General features: G+C 42.2%; 1 non-coding gene across 1 annotated transcript; it reads left to right on the top strand.

The window, feature by feature from the left end:
- The first annotated feature begins 12,711 nt into the window (after positions 1–12,711).
- LOC140265950 (U5 spliceosomal RNA) lies at positions 12,712–12,825 on the top strand. The gene has a single exon (XR_011906630.1). It is a non-coding gene; the product is annotated as a U5 spliceosomal RNA (small nuclear RNA).
- The last annotated feature ends 2,547 nt before the right edge of the window (positions 12,826–15,372 follow it).

Raw genomic sequence — 15,372 nt, 5'->3', positions numbered from 1 at the left:
GCGGAGGTGGTTCAGCTGCAAGAAGGTTTGAATGTCCGACTAAAGTTCAAATATATTAACAAAAGCGGGAGGAGAGGTCTTCGGATGATAGTGGTTGAAAATTTCCAACCATAATGTATAAAATGCGGTGAAAAAAAGGTGTGATAGAACACAAAAAGGTGGAGCGGAAGTGTTCGGCTGCAAGAAGGTGTGAATGTCCGACTATATTTGGTGAAAAGCAGGTGAAGCAAGGTCTGAATGCCCAACCTTACATCATCAAAAGCGAGATCAGAGGTGTTTGGCTGCAAGAAGGCCATAGTTTGCCAAAAGCGGGTAAGGTGCGAATGACCGACTAAATATCAACAAAAGTGGGGGCGGAGGTCTTCGGATGCAGGTGGGTGTGAATATCCCACCATACAAGTATGGTGGAGAGGAAGCTGTGAATGGCCGACCATAGTAAAAGGCGAGTGAGAGAAGGTGCGAATGTCAAACCATACATAATCAAAACAGGGAGCGGAGGTGTTCTGCTGTAAGAAGGTGTGAATGTCCAACCATAGTTGGTAAAAAGCGGGTAAGAAAAGGTTAAAATACCCGACTGTACACAATCAATAGCGGGAGCGGAGTTGTTCGGCTACTAAAAGGTGTGAAAGTCCGACCATGGTTTGTAAAAAGCGGGTAAGAAAAGGTGCGAATGCCCGACAATGTATGATCAAAAGAGGGAGTGGAGGTTTTCGGCTGCAAGGTCTGAATGTCCAACCATAATTTGTAAAAATCGGGGAAGAAAAGGCTCGAAAGCCCGACTATACACCATCAAAAGCGGGAGCAGAGGTGTTCAGGTGCAAGAAGGTCTGAATGTCCGACCAATAATTACTGAAAAATGGGTAAGAAAAGGTGCGAATGCCAAATCATACATCATCAAAAGCAGGAGCGGATGCGTTCGGCTACAAGAAGGTTTGAATGTCCAACCATAGTAAGTAATAGGTGGGTAAGAAAAGGCTCGAATGCCCGACTATACACCATCAAAAGCGGAAGCGGAGGTGTTCGGCTGCAAGACGGTGTGAACGTCCGACCAAAGTTTGTAAAAAGCATTAAGAAAATGTTTGAATATCCAACCAAACATAATCAAAAGAGGGAGCAGAGCTGTTCGACTGCAAGTAGGTGTGAATATCAGATCATAATTTGCAAAAAGCTGATGAGAAAGGGTGAGAATGCCCGACTATACACTATCAAATGTGGGAGCGGAGGTGTTCGTCTGCAAGAAGGTGTGAATGTCCAGCCATAATTACTCACAAACGGGTAAGAAAAGGTACTATTGCCAGACCATATATGATCAAAACAGGGAGCGGAGGTGGTTCAGCTGCAATAAGGTGTGAATGTCCGACTAAAGTTTGTAAAAAGCGGGTAAGACAAGGTGTGAATGCCCGACAATGTATGATCAAAAGAGGAGCGGAGGTTTTCGGCTGCAAGAAGGTCTGAATGTCCACCCATAATTACTGAAAAATGGGATTCCTTCACTCAAACTATGTTAAAACGGCTTTTACCTTCATATTTATCAATGTCTCGATAGATTTAAACAAAAAAACAACGTTGTACTTTGCAATAAAAGAAAGAGCAAATCAAAAGTTTTAGGAATCCGAGAATAAGCTTATTTTCATGAGTTCTGCACGATTTCGGATTTTATGTATAAAATGAATTCATTCACTCAAACCAAGTTAAAACTGCTTTTTCCTTCATATTTATCAATGTCTAGATCGACTTCAACAAAGAACAACATTGTATTTTGCAGTAGAAGAAAGAGCAAAACTGAAGGATCAGGAATCCGAGAATAAGCTTCTTTTCATACGTTCTGCATGATTTGGGATTTTATGTATAAAATGAATTCCTTCACTCAAACTAAGTTAACACTGCTTTGTCCTTCATATGTACCCATTTCTACATATATTTCAAGCATAAACTTCCTCATACTACCCTGAATGAGAAAGAACCACACTTGTGATTAAGCCATACGCCCCTTTTGAGGAGTTCTGCATGATTTGGGATTTTATCTATAAAATCAATTCCTTCACTCAAACTATGTTAAAACGGCTTTTACCTTCATATTTATCAATGTCTCGATAGATTTAAACAAAAAACAACGTTGTACTTTGCAATAAAAGAAAGAGCAAATCAAAAGTTTTAGGAATCCGAGAATAAGCTTATTTTCATGAGTTCTGCACGATTTCGGATTTTATGTATAAAATGAATTCATTCACTCAAACCAAGTTAAAACTGCTTTTCCCTTCATATTTATCAATGTCTAGATCGACTTCAACAAAGAACAACATTGTATTTTGCAGTAGAAGAAAGAGCAACACTGAAGGATCAGGAATCCGAGAATAAGCTTATTTTCTTATGGGCAAGTGGGAACTGCTTTGTCCTTCATATTTATCAATGTGTAGATGGATTTCAACTTCTTCTACTGCAAAGTCCAATGTTTTTCTTTGTTGAAGTCGATCTAGACATTGATGAATATGGAAGGACAAAGCAGTTTTAACTTGGTTTGAGCAAAGCAATTCATTTTATAGCAAAATCCGAAATCGTGCAGAACTCATGAAAGCAGGCTTACCCGCTTTTGGCAAACTATGGCCATCTTGCAGCCAAACAACTCTGATCTTGCTTTTGATGATGTAAGGTTGGGCATTCAGACCTTGCTTCACCTGCTTTTCACCAAATATAGTCGGACATTCACACCTTCTTGCAGCCGAACACTTCCGCTCCACCTTTTATCTATCACACCTTTTTTTTCACTGCATTTTATACATTATGGTTGGAAATTTTCAACCACTTTCATCCGAAGACCTCTCCTCCCGCTTTTGTTAATATATTTGAACTTTCGTTTGACATTCAAACCTTCTTGCAGCTGAACCACCTCCGCTCCCTGTTTTGATCATATATGGTCTGGCAATACTACCCTTTCTTACCCGTTTGTGAGTAATTATGGCTGGACATTCACACCTACTTGCAGCCGAACACAACCTCTCTCGCTTTTGATGATGTATGGACCGGCATTTTTACCTTTTCTAACACATTTTTCAGCAATTATGGTCGGAGATTCACACCTACTCACAGCCGAACAACTCCGCTCCCGCATTTGATGGTGTATAGTCGGGCATTCTCACCCTTTCTCATCAGCTTTTTGCAAATTATGATCTGACATTCACACCTACTTGCCGTCGAACAGCTCTGCTCCCGCTCTTGATTATGTTTGGTTGGATATTCGAACCTTTTCTTAACTTCTTTTTACATATTTTGGTTGGACGTTCACACCTTCTTGTAGCCGAACACTTCCACTCCTGCTTTTGATGATGTATGGTTGGGCATTCACACCTTTTTTTTGCCCATTTTTCAGGAATTATGGGTGGACATTCACACCTTGCAGCTGAACACCTCCTATCCCACTTATGATCATGTGCGGTTTGATTTTCGAAAAGTTTCTTTCATGTTTTCTAGCAATTATTGATGGACATGTAGACCTTCTTGCAGCTGAACACCTCCGCTCCCGCTTTTGATCATACATTGTCAGGCATTCGCACCTTGTCTTACCCACTTTTTACAAACTTTAGTCGAACAGTCACACCTTTTCGCAGCCGAACACCACCTCTACCGCTTTTGATGATGTATGGTCCAGCATTCTTACCTTTTCTAACACATTCTTCAGCAATTATGGTCGGATATTCACACCTACTCAGAGCCGAACACCTCCGCTCCCGCATTTGATGGTGTATAGTCGGGCATTCTACAGCGGAAAAGACTCATTCTTATGTTTGGTTAGATATTCTAACCTTTTCTTAACTGCTTTTTACAAACTTTGGTCGGACGTTCACAATATCTTGCAGCCGAACACCTCCGCTTCCACTTTTGATGGTGTATATTCGGGCATACGAACCTTTTCTTACCCGCTTTTTACAAACCAAGGTCGGACTTTCACACCTTCTCTTAGCTGAACAACTCCGCTCCCTCTTTTGATTGTGTACAGTCGGGTAATTTAACCTTTTCTTACCCGCTTTTTACCATCTATGGTCGGACATTCACACCGTCTTACAGCGGAACACCTCCGCTCCCTCTTTTGATGATGTATGGTTAGGCATTCGCACCTTTTCTTACCCATTTTTCAGTAATTATGGGTAGACATTCACACCTTCTTGCAGCTGAACACCTCCTCTCCTGCTTATGATCATGTGCAGTTTGATATTCGAAAATTTTCTTTCATGTTTTCTAGCAGGTATTGATGGACATTCAGACCGTCTTGAAGCTGAACACCTCCGCTCCCACTTTTGATGGTGTATAGTCGGGCTTTCGAGCCTTTTCTTACCCGCTTTTTACAAACTATGGTCGGACTTTCACACCTTCTTGTAGCCGAACAACTCCGCTCCCGCTATTGATTGTGTACAGTCGGGTATTTTAACCTTTTCTTACCCGCTTTTTACCAACTATTGTTGGACATTCACACCGTCTTACAGCGGAACACCTCCGCTCCCTCTTTTGAGGGTGTATGTTCGGGCACTCGAACCTTTTCTTACCCGCTTTTTACAAACTATGGTCAGACATTCAAACCTTCTTGTAGCCGAACATATCCACTCCTGCTTTTGATGATGGGTATTCAAACCTACTTGTTGCCCGCTTTTCATTAATTATGGGTGGACATACACACCTTGTCGCAGCCAAACACCTCCGCTCCCTGTTTTGATCATGTATGATTGGACATTCGCACCTTTTCTCACCCGCTTTTTACTATGGTCGGCCATTCACAGCTTCCTCTCCACCATACTTGTATGGTGGGATATTCACACCCACTTGCATCCGAAGACCTCCGCCCCCACTTTTGTTGATATTTAGTCGGTCATTCGCAGCTTACCCGCTTTTAGCAAACTATGGCCTTCTTGCAGCCGAAAACTTCTGCTCCACCTTTTAGTGTTCTATGGGGTATTCACACCTTTTTTTTCACCGCATTTTATTGATTATGGTTGGAAATTCTCACCCACTCTTATCCGAAGACCTCTCCTCCTGCTTTTGTTAATATATAGTCGGGCATTCAAACCTTTTCTTACCCGCTTTTTACAAATTATGGTCGAACATTCACACCTACTTGCAGCCGAACACCTCCGCTCCCGCTTTTGATGGTGTATAGTCGGGCTTTCGAGCCTTTTCTTCCCGGTTTTTACAAATTATGGTTGTACATTCAGACCTTGCAGCGGAAAACCTCCGCTCCCTCATTTGATCATACATTGTCAGGCATTCGCACCTTGTCTTACCCGCTTTTTATAAACTTTAGTCAGACATTCACACCTTGCAGCTGAACCACCTCCGCTCCCTGTTTTGATAATGTATGGTCTGGCAATACTACCTTTTCTTACCGGTTTGTGAGTAATTATGGCTGGACATTCACACCTACTTGCAGCCGAACACCACTTTTCCTGCTTTTGATGATGTATGGTCCGGCATTCTAGTCTTTTCTAACACATTTTTCAGCAATTATGGTTTGACATTCACACCTACTCACAGCCGAACACTTCCGCTCCTGCATTTGATGGTGTATAGTCGGGCATTCTCACCCTTTCTCATCAGCTTTTTGCAAATTATGATCTGACATTCACACCTACTTGCAGTCGAACAGCTCTGCTCCCGCTTTTGATTATGTTTGGTTGGATATTCGAAACTTTTCTTCATTGCTTTTTACAAACTTTGGTCGGACGTTCACACCTTCTTGCAGCCGAACACCTCCGCTTCCGCTTTTGATGGTATATATTCGGGCATTCGAACCTTTTCTTACCCGCTTTTTACAAACCATGGTCGGACTTTAGCACCTTCTTGTAGCCGAACAACTCCGCTCCCGCTATTGATTGTGTACAGTCGGGTATTTTAACCTTTTCTTACCCGCTTTTTACCAACTATTGTTGGACATTCACACCGTCTTACAGCGGAACACCTCCGCTCCCTCTTTTGATGGTGTATGTTCGTGCATTCGCACCTTTTCTTACCCGCATTTTACGAACTATGGTCGGACATTCACACCGTCTTACAGCGGAACACCTCCGCTCCCTCTTTTGATGATGTATGGTTAGGCATTCGCACCTTTTCTTACGCATTTTTCAGTAATTATGGGTAGACATTCACACCTTCTTGCAGCTGAACACCTCCTCTCCTGCTTATGATCATGTGCAGTTTGATATTCGAAAATTTTCTTTCATGTTTTCTAGCAGTTATTGATGGACATTCAGACCGTCTTGAAGCTGAACACCTCCGCTCCCACTTTTGATGGTGTATAGTCGGGCTTTCGAGCCTTTTCTTCCCCGGTTTTTACAAATTATGGTTGGACATTCAGACCTTCTTGCAGCCGAAAACCTCCACTCCCTCTTTTGATCATACATTGTCGGGCATTCGCACCTTTTCTTACCCGCTTTTTACAAACCATGGTCGGACTTTCACACCTTCTTGTAGCCGAAGAACTCCGCTCCCGCTATTGATTGTGTACAGTCGGGTATTTTAACCTTTTCTTACCCGCTTTTTACCAACTATTGTTGGACATTCACACCGTCTTACAGCGGAACACCTCCGCTCCCTCTTTTGATGGTGTATGTTCGGGCACTCGAACCTTTTCTTACCCGCTTTTTACAAACTATGGTCAGACATTCAAACCTTCTTGTAGCCGAACACATCCACTCCTGCTTTTGATGATGGGTATTCAAACCTACTTGTTGCCCGCTTTTCATTAATTATGGGTGGACATACACACCTTGTCGCAGCCAAACACCTCCGCTCCCTGTTTTGATCATGTATGATTGGACATTCGCACCTTTTCTCACCCGCTTTTTACAATGGTCGGCCATTCACAGCTTCCTCTCCACCATACTTGTATGGTGGGATATTCACACCCACTTGCATCCGAAGACCTCCGCCCCCACTTTTGTTGATATTTAGTCGGTCATTCGCAGCTTACCCGCTTTTAGCAAACTATGGCCTTCTTGCAGCCAAACACCTCTGATCTCGTTTTTGATGATGTAAGGTTGGGCATTCAGAACTTGCTTCACCTGCTTTTCACCAAATATAGTCGAACAGTCACACCTTCTTGCAGCCGAAAACTTCTGCTCCACCTTTTAGTGTTCTATGGGGTATTCACACCTTTTTTTTCACCGCATTTTATTGATTATGGTTGGAAATTCTCACCCACTCTTATCCGAAGACCTCTCCTCCTGCTTTTGTTAATATATAGTCGGGCATTCAAACCTTTTCTTACCCGCTTTTTACAAATTATGGTCGAACATTCACACCTACTTGCAGCCGAACACCTCCGCTCCCGCTTTTGATGGTGTATAGTCGGGCTTTCGAGCCTTTTCTTCCCCGGTTTTTAAAAATTATGGTTGTACATTCAGACCTTGCAGCGGAAAACCTCCGCTCCCTCATTTGATCATACATTGTCAGGCATTCGCACCTTGTCTTACCCGCTTTTTATAAACTTTAGTCAGACATTAACACCTTCTTGCAGCTTAACCACCTCCGCTCCCTGTTTTGATAATGTATGGTCTGGCAATACTACCTTTTCTTACCGGTTTGTGAGTAATTATGGCTGGACATTCACACCTACTTGCAGCCGAACACCACTTTTCCCGCTTTTGATGATGTATGGTCCGGCATTCTAGTCTTTTCTAACACATTTTTCAGCAATTATGGTTTGACATTCACACCTACTCACAGCCGAACACTTCCGCTCCTGCATTTGATGGTGTATAGTCGGGCATTCTCACCCTTTCTCATCAGCTTTTTGCAAATTATGATCTGACATTCACACCTACTTGCAGTCGAACAGCTCTGCTCCCGCTTTTGATTATGTTTGGTTGGATATTCGAAACTTTTCTTCATTGCTTTTTACAAACTTTGGTCGGACGTTCACACCTTCTTGCAGCCGAACACCTCCGCTTCCGCTTTTGATGGTATATATTCGGGCATTCGAACCTTTTCTTACCCGCTTTTTACAAACCATGGTCGGACTTTAGCACCTTCTTGTAGCCGAACAACTCCGCTCCCGCTATTGATTGTGTACAGTCGGGTATTTTAACCTTTTCTTACCCGCTTTTTACCAACTATTGTTGGACATTCACACCGTCTTACAGCGGAACACCTCCGCTCCCTCTTTTGATGGTGTATGTTCGGGCATTCGCACCTTTTCTTACCCGCATTTTACGAACTATGGTCGGACATTCAAACCTTCTTGTAGCCGAACACATCCACTCCTGCTTTTGATGATGTATGGTTGAGCATTCGCACCTTTTCTTACCCATTTTTTACAAACTTTGGTCGGACATTCACACCTTCTTGCAGCTGAACACCTCCTCTCCGGCTTATGATGATGTGTGGTTTGATATTCGAAAATTTTCTTTCATGTTTTCTAGCAATTATTGATGGACATTCAGACCTTCTTGCAGCTGAACACCTCCGCTCCCACTTTTGATGATGTATAGTCGGGCTTTCGAGCCTTTTCTTCCCCGGTTTTTACAAAATTATTGTTGGACATTCAGACCTTCTTGCAGCCGAAAACCTCCGCTCCCTCTTTTGATAATACATTGTCGGGCATTCGCACCTTCTCTTACCCGCTTTTTACAAACCAGGGTCGGACTTTCACACCTTTTAGTAGCCGAACAACTCCGCTCCCGCTATTGATTGTGTACAGTCGGGTATTTTCACCTTTTCTTACCCGCTTTTTACCAACTATGGTCAGACATTCACACCTTCTTACAGTGGAACACCTCCGCTCCCTCTTTTGATGGTGTATGTTCGGGCATTCAAACCTTTTCTTACCCGCTTTTTACAAACTATGGTCGGACATTAAAACCTTCTTGTAGCCGAACACATGCACTCCTGCTTTTGATGATGTATGGTTGGGCATTCGCACCTTTTTTTTACCCATTTTTCAGGTATTATGGGTGGACATTCACACCTTCTTGCAGCTGAACACCTCCTCTCCCACATATGATCATGTGTGGTTTTATTTTCGAAAATTTTCTTTCATGTTTTCTAGCAATTATTGATGGACATTTAGACCTTCTTGCAGCTGAACACCACCTCTCCCGATTTTGATTATGTATGGACCGGCATTTTTACCTTTTCTAACACATTTTTCAGCAATTATGGTTGGAGATTCACACCTACTCACAGCCGAACAACTCCGCTACCGCATTTGATGGTGTATAGTCGGGCATTCTCACCCTTTCTCATCAGCTTTTTGCAAATTATGATCTGACATTCACACCTACTTCCAGTCGAACAGCTCTGCTCCCGCTTTTGATTATGTTTGGTTAGATATTCTAACCTTTTCTTAACTGCTTTTTACAAACTTTGGTCGGACGTTCACAATATCTTGCAGCCGAGCACCTCCGCTTCCGCTTTTGATGGTGTATATTCGGGCATACGAACCTTTTCTTACCCGCTTTTTACAAACCAAGGTCGGACTTTCACACCTTCTCTTAGCTGAACAACTCCGCTTCCTCTTTTGATTGTGTACAGTCGGGTAATTTAACCTTTTCTTACCCGCTTTTTACCATCTATGGTCGGACATTCACACCGTCTTACAGCAGAACACCTCCGCTCCCTCTTTTCATGATGTATGGTTAGGCATTCGCACCTTTTCTTACCCATTTTTCAGTAATTATGGGTAGACATTCACACCTTCTTGCAGCTGAACACCTCCTCTCCCGCTTATGATCATGTGCAGTTTGATATTCGAAAATTTTCTTTCATGTTTTCTAGCAATTATTGATGGACATTCAGACCGTCTTGCAGCTGAAATCCTCCGCTCCCACTTTTGATGGTGTATAGTCGGGCTTTCGAGCCTTTTCTTCCCCGGTTTTTACAAATTATGGTTGGACATTCAGACCTTCTTGCAGCCGAAAACCTCCACTCCCTCTTTTGATCATACATTGTCGGGCATTCGCACCTTTTCTTACCCGCTTTTTACAAACCATGGTCGGACTTTCACACCTTTTAGTAGCCGAACAACTCCGCTCCCGCTATTGATTGTGTACAGTCGGGTATTTTAACCTTTTCTTACCCGCTTTTTACCAACTATGGTTGGACATTCACACCTTCTTACAGCAGAACACCTCCGCTCCCTGTTTTGATTATGTATGGTTTGACATTCGCACCTTCTCTCACCCGCCTTTTACTATGGTCGGCCATTCACAGCTTCCTCTCCACCATACTTGTATGGTGGGATATTCACACCCACTTGCATCCGAAGACCTCCGCCCCCACTTTTGTTGATATTTAGTCGGTCATTCGCACCTTACCCGCTTTTGGCAAACTATGGCCTTCTTGCAGCCAAACACCTCTGATCTCGCTTTTGATGATGTAAGGTTGGGCATTCAGACCTTGCTTCACCTGCTTTTCACCAAATATAGTCGGACATTCACACCTTCTTGCAGCCGAACACTTCCGCTTTTAGTGTTCTGTGAGGCATTCACATATTCTTTTTCACCGTATTTTATAGATTATGGTTGGAAATTCTCACCCACTCTCATCCGAAGACCTCTCCTCCCGCTTTTGTTAATATATAGTCGGGCATTCAAACCTTTTCTTACCCGCTTTTTACAAATTATGGTCGAACATTCACACCTACTTGCAGCTGAATACTTCCGCTCCACCTTCTAGGTATGTATGGTTGGCATTTGCACCTCTTTTTATACTGATTGCTGAAGATTAAGTTGTTCTTTCTCAAACTACAAATTTTTTTTAATTGTTGAAACTTGATTTGAAGTGGATAAATAAGGAGGACAAACAGTTTTAAGTCAGGCTGATAGAAGGAATTAATTTTATAGCAAAATCTGTATTTCGTCAAATGTCGAGAGATGCTTATTGCTGAAGAAGTTCTTTCTCATTCTACAAAGTACAACGTTGTTTATCGTTGAAACTTGATTAGACATGAATAAATATGAAGGCCAAAGCAGTCTTAACTTGGTTTGAGTTAATGAATTCGTTTTATAGGAGAATCCGAATTCGTGCATAACTCATAAAATAGAGCTTATTTTCGGATTCCTGAAGAATGAGTCTGGTTCTTTCTCATAATACAAAGTCTCATAAAACAATGTTTATTGTTGAAACTTCATCAGAAGTGAAGAAATAAATGAATGCCTATCAACAAATGTGGGATCTAAACTCTAGTGCTTCCTCTAAAATAATTTCCTTTCTCAATTTAGAAATGTGTGTGTGTAAGTCACAACACCCGTGACACCAAAACGGCTTTCTTTTCTCTACACTCTGCACTATGAGCACACACACCAAATCAGAAAGGCTTTTTTCTCTCTTTTCTACATTATGGACTGTGGGGACACAAAACCGCTCTCTCTCTTTTTTTTTTTTTATCGTGTGCCAGGGCGTTGTCTCACGTATTAGATTATGCTTAAGATACGAATGGGTTTATCAGTCACATCAGAATCCATACATACTGATCCTCCCGTAATAAAATGGTCGGATCTTATCAAACACACTTTGTTTCTTGTGACAATCAAGTCAGCGAAACAGCGTATACACGTCAAGACACTGAATCAAGTTTGCCACAAGAACTCATAAGTTTGGCAGTATTGCTCTGCCGTCAGCAATCATACACCCATTATATTTTCGTGAGACATGTGCAAGCACCTGTTCATCTACTGTTCTATCACTATGAATTAGTGATCTATTATCAATAAGGATACTTCTACAACTACTATCAAAGTATGTCCGGACTTCTTATGTTGTCAGTTGCTATATATGAATAAGTGGGTAGCTACTGACAAGCATTAAGCATGTCACACAGCCCAAACATATAACATTTCAGGACACACCACACAGTTAACAACCACAGTGAAGCGTGTCAAAGCCCAAACATGTAACATTCAACAGGATACTTACACAACACATTCAAATCAAACAGTCAGACAACATACAAGAACATATACCCCAGCCGGCATTGCTCCCTGCCTATTTTCGTACAGCACACTATGTGTGCGCACACCTTTATTCACAAACTCTTCAACTTATACTCTTTTACCGAAGCTGCTACAGCTCGATTGGCCAAATACCCTTTGATCCTATTTCGGTGAATTTGACATCTGCCTTACATATAACAGATTAGCGGTTTAGCAGTTTTAATTTAGTATGAGTGAAGGAATTCATTTTATAGCAAAATCCGAAATCGGGAAGAACTCATGAAAGTAAGCTTATTCTCGGATTCCTGAAACTTTAGATTTGCTCTTTCTTTTACTGCAAAGTACAACGTTGTTTTTTTTGTTTAAATCTTTCTAGACATGGTAAATATTAAGGACAAAGCAGTTTCCACATAGTTTGAGTGAAGGAATTCATTTTATAGATAAAATCCCAAGAGTCTGCTGAGAAAAGAGAGTGAATGCGAAGTAGACTTTAACACGGCTATGGGAGCGAGCCGAGTGTGGGCTAACCGGGAGAATTGCTTGAAAGAAACGCGACACCGAATGAGCGATCAGAACAAAGCCTCAATACGGGATTCTCGTGGTGTTTTTGTTGCTGCCTTGTCTTTTGCACAGAGTAAAAGACAAGGCAGCCATCGAATAGGGCCCGATTGTTCCTAGTTGGTCAGCCGAGGAGCAAGGGGGGGGGGAGCAAGCGTCTCAACCAAGCAAAGCTCACCATGGGGAAGGTGGCTATGCCAACTAGCCTGATGCCCTGCTCCCGCAGTGACGGATAATCGTACTCTGGTTTCTCTTCATAACGTACAAGTCTTTCGCCTTTTACTAAAGATTTCTGTGGAGAGCAGCACTAATGAGTTGTTTCTATTTTTGGCAGGCTTTACCTTTGCGGGTGAAGCCCTTTCTGTCAGTGCAAAAGAAATCTTCTTACTGTGCAGAGTGACTTCTCTGAGTAGAGTCGCCTTACTTGTTGCGACTGTGCCGATGTTCGAAGCTGGAGTGCAAAGTTGTTGCTTGAATGGTGCTTGCTGGAGCGTGCGGGAGTGCAAAGTTATACCATTTAAAAGGGCTGAAGAGTGCTCAGTGCAGCGGGTGGGCGACACTCTGGCCACCTTGAAAACCGAGGTTACATCCACTACCAGGGGCAGCCCAAGTTCTGCCGCAAGTGTGGTGAGCATGGGCACCTGGTTGAGGCTTGTACCAAGGTGTTATGTGGGAAGAGCAGAGAAATTGGGCAAACTTTTGGAGAGTGTCCAAATGGCAGGAAATGTAATCTCTGTGGAGAATTAAATCACCTCTTCAGAGATTGCCCTAAATCTTTTGCCAACAAATTAAAGACGGTAAAGCCACAGTCAAGCCAACAAAGAGAAGGACCAAAGGTGGCAGTTGGTGAACAAAGTGAAGAGGTTGACCCAATAAATTCAAACTTCCCGCCAAAAGCTTGGATTGGAAGTGAGGAGCAAAAAGGGGAGGGGCCTGTAGAGGCCTCACCACTCAGTGTTGAAGTCTGTGAGAATTCACAGGCAGAGGGTGGAGCTACGCTAAATGAGGAGGAAGAGCAGACAGGTGAGTCTAGTGAAGATACTCACCTCCCCGAAGGTCAACAGCCGAAGAGGACGGCATCTGAGCCTCTGATTCCCCAGTGGTATCAGAGAAGAGGGGAAGGGTTAGGTCCCTTTCAGACAGTTCTTCAGTGGAAGAACCTAGAGTCTTCCCCTCCGACTCACCAAATGAGGTCTCCTTTTTAACTTCAGCTCTGCAATCAACCCCCAGGGACTCAAAGTTAAATGCAACATTGCGTCAGAGGCCAACACCGAGAGTCCGAAAAGGAAATATAGATCACCCTACTCACTTTTCACCTAAAGAAATGAAGGAAGAGCTAGTTTCCCAAGAAATAACCTGTGTGTAATTTGTTTGGATAACTTAGAAAAACGAAAATGACATACCTACTTTCCTTTATGCTTTTAATGGTTCTCACCTTCTTAACACTAAATGTGAGAAGTGTGAAATCAAAGACAAGAGCCCAGAGTATTTTATCCTTCTTAGACTCCATAAAATCAGATGTGTTTTTAATACAAGAATGTGGACTACCTTTTTTAAAAAACCATAGACAGTGGGAGGAAATGTGGCCCCATTTATCGATATGGAGTGGCTCAAATCAAAATAAAAATGATGGTGTGGCCATTCTAATTAAAAATCCGCATGTTCTGGTGAAAGGTAGCACAGTGGTGAGAGACGGACGGGCACTTTTAGCACACTTGAATTTTATGGGGCAAGACTTTAACCTCTTAAATATTTATGGTTTCAATGGAAAAAATGAAAGGTATGACCTTTTAGAAGATATACAGCTTTACATGCTAGGGCAAGTACCTTTAGTTGTAGGAGGGGATTTTAACTGTATCTTGAGCAGGAAAGATAGAAAAAGAGCAGGGGTAGATTTTAAAGTGGATAAGACTTCAATTTTACTTCAGGGCATATGCAGGGATTTTAAGCTTACTGACTGTTTTAAAACCATGCATCCCAGAGAGGAGGGCTTCACCTGGTTTAGTCATGATGGCACCAGAGCCTCTCGCATTGATTATTTCTTTACTAGAGATTGCCCACCCACCGATGTTAGATTAACCCCTGTTTTCTTTTCAGACCACCTTATGCTCTCCTGCACCCTTTCACCCCCTTCTGGTGTGACGGTAGGAAGTGGTCTGTGGAAACTCAACTGTTCCCTGTTGGAGGATGAAATCATAGTCAGTCAGTACAGGGAATGTTATAAAGAGTGGCAGACCCTTCAAGACCTCTACAAAACACATGCACAATGGTGGGAAATGGTGAAGGAAATGACCCAGACTTTTTAAACAGCAAGGTAAACATAAAAAAAGGAAAGAGAATAGATGTATGATGGGACTACATAAACGCTTACAGCGCTACTTTAAACTAAATCAGTGTGGCATAGACTTTAAAGAAGAAATCAAAGATGTCAAAAAGGAAATGTCAGTTTTAGCAGAAATAAAGAGTAAAGGAATTTTTGTAAGAAGCAGGGAGCAGGAAATTGAGGAAGGTGAAAAAGAAAGAAAGTTATAAATAAAAAGGAGTGTATTCAAAATCTAAAAAGAGAAGATGGGTTTTTAACAAAATCCACACAAGAGATGATTGAAACTGTACATACCTTTTTTAGTAACATGTACAAAGAGAAACCAGTGCACTTGGAAACATCGGCAGAAATCTTAAAATTCGTTGACAAAACCGTAAAAGAGAATGCACACTTGACACAGAATTTTACTGCTTTAGAGTTTAAAAAATGCCTAACAGGTTTTAAGAGAAGTCGAGCTCCGGGTTTAGACGGGCTTCCTGCAGAATTCTATCTGACCTATTGGGACCTTTTATCATCAGACATTTTAGATGTTTTTAAAGATTTTGAAAAACTCGACCGACTGCCTGACAGTTTTAG

Source organism: Leuresthes tenuis, unplaced genomic scaffold, assembly GCF_036924035.1.
Source record: "Leuresthes tenuis unplaced genomic scaffold, fLeuTen1.0.hap1 SCAF_12, whole genome shotgun sequence".
In the NCBI taxonomy this organism is placed as follows: domain Eukaryota; kingdom Metazoa; phylum Chordata; class Actinopteri; order Atheriniformes; family Atherinopsidae; genus Leuresthes; species Leuresthes tenuis.
The sequence above is the reverse complement of the archived record's forward strand: the minus strand, read 5'-3'. Positions and strand labels throughout refer to the sequence as shown.